Source organism: Numida meleagris, chromosome 3 (assembly GCF_002078875.1).
Source record: "Numida meleagris isolate 19003 breed g44 Domestic line chromosome 3, NumMel1.0, whole genome shotgun sequence".
Classification (NCBI taxonomy): Eukaryota; Metazoa; Chordata; class Aves; order Galliformes; family Numididae; genus Numida; species Numida meleagris.
The window spans coordinates 75,078,260-75,080,508 of record NC_034411.1 but is presented as its reverse complement, the minus strand read 5'-3'; the positions used below and the strand labels follow the sequence as shown (position 1 = coordinate 75,080,508).

The 2,249-nt window shown below is 37.4% G+C and overlaps 1 long non-coding RNA gene across 1 annotated transcript in view; it reads left to right on the top strand.

Annotated features, from left to right (window-relative positions):
• Window positions 1,218–2,249, top strand: part of LOC110397163 — a 23,931-nt gene continuing 22,899 nt past the window's right edge. The window contains exon 1 of the long non-coding RNA XR_002437582.1: window positions 1,218–1,315. This is a non-coding gene — a long non-coding RNA (uncharacterized LOC110397163). The remainder of the gene's footprint in view (window positions 1,316–2,249) is intronic.

The window sequence follows — 2,249 nt, the reverse complement described above, 5'->3', positions numbered from 1 at the left end:
TTTTTATCTTCTAGAAGTGTGAAGATCATTATCAATATGCCTTGCAGACTATTGGTACTACATGAACACCACGTAGAAACTGTGATGTTCTTACATTCACTGCTACTCTGAAATAAGGGATACAGCCAGGCATTCTGCGCATAGCAAATACAATAATAAGAACAAGACGAGAAGAACTTTGATGCATGAAGGATTTTGATACATAATTGAGAGATTTTTTTTGTGGGATGATGTCTTCCAGAGTATTTATGCAGTGTCTTACATTTTTAAGCAAATGTATAAACAATAAACAATCTTCTTCATCAGTGTCACTGTATCCTATTGTGTAAGTCCCTGGGGCACTATAAATAAAGGTTATCTTGCAATCATCAACAACAAACAGATGAAGAAGGATTTCCCCACTGACATTTATGAAGTTTTCAGTAGTGTTTTGATTTGATTCAGCATTTTTGATAGTAAGTTAGTGTTTACTTGCTTGAGATGTTCAAAGGCAAGCAATTCTATCAGGTTCACAAATCCCACAACTCCCTGAAGGACTTCAGGATCTTGCTGCGCTATTTGGAAATCACACTTCAATCCACTGCTCTCCAGGGTACATTTGAAACTTCACTTGTGTTGAAACTTGTGTCAGGGCTATCTGTAGGTAAGTCTATAGGATCAGAACAGGCCAATCTGCTCTTGTGCCAACCCAAGGTTACTACTCAGGTTGTATGACTTATAGACAGCACAGGCTATTAGGCAGCACAAATTTGCACCTTTTTGGGCACTTAATGTCTGCAGATAAATATACAAGCACTCATCAACACATAATATGTGCAACTCCAAATTTTAAGCTCTTATTTATTGCAAGGTCTCCATGAAGCAAGTAAATGCTGTTATCTTAATTTTATGGGTGAGATACTGAGGCTTGGCAGCAAGATTGTTAAATATATTTTCTAAGCATTTTTATTTCCATAGAACAGGGTTCTCAGCACTAGTAAAACTTTTGTGCTGAAAGTTCTGCTTAATTTCATTTGAAGGGGTTTTTTGAACAATGGAATGAACCCTCCTTAGTACATACCGATATATGAGATCAACTTTATTATCCCTTTTTTAACTTCAGATTAAATTAAGTGGAAAGAAAGAAGGGAAACTTATTTATTTAATAGAAATAAATAAGTAAATAAATAAATAAATAAATCCTTTATTATTTCTTTCAACTTAAGTCTTTTTTTTTTTTTTTGCAGATTCCTTCTTGCACTTGTTGGTGAAAGAGCTGAGTACTGATTGCCTTCCGTGAGCACCTTTGGACTTCAGGGGGAGGATAATACAGGAGGTAAAGCAATTTCCAGAAATGAATAAGGAATTACAGTCCTGCATCTAATGGACCTTCTAGTTGCCCACTTCACTTTGGAAAAGAGGCTTGTGGTATGGGAGTCAACTGCAGTGGGTAATATGTGGCAACCTCAAGCCTCTTTGAGAGTTTATGATTTTTTTTGATGGTGATGGGTTAATTGCATGTTAAGAAACTCAGACCTCCTTTAGCTTCCAGACCTGTATATCTATATTAGCTCAAAGTAGTTATTTGTTTTGACAAGCCATGGGACCTTTTCAGCAGCAATCCTGGCAATGGGCGTAACAGCCATGCCAAGAAGAATAATCCACCTTTACGAATAGCATCACTGTCTCTAAACTGAATTCCAGTTATTTTGGTGACTGATCCTTCTCAAAAAGCCTGAGACTTGTGGATTTTTGAAAATACTGAAATTTGACATCTAAAAGCGCAAGGGTAGATAGGCTATACTTAATCCATTCACCAAGAGGTGCACAGTGCAGACACTCATGCTATCAGGAGAAAAGTCAAATCAGAGTTGACCTAATTCATCAAATTAATTTGCCATGAGCTAATGAGCTGTGCAAACATTTTGAGATCATCAATTTATGTGTAGCAAGGAGCTGTATATAATGTGATCAAAGCAGATTAATTTGGACCAAATGTGCGCTTTGTTTTGGTCACACCATGTACTTCAGAGTAACACTTGATGAACCAATCTGCACAAAAGGTCCTGCATAGAACCATTTCCTTCAGTGGAAATCAGGTTATATAGAGGTCAAGTGATGGGACAGGGTTTGGTGTAACCCATGGTGCTGTGATAATGCTTCTTGGTGACCACCTCCTCTTACTGCTGTTCGTATTCTAGCCGAGCTGCAGCAAGTCAGCAAAAACTCCCTTTCCTTTCTTTTCCTTTCTTTTCCTTTCTTTTCCTTTC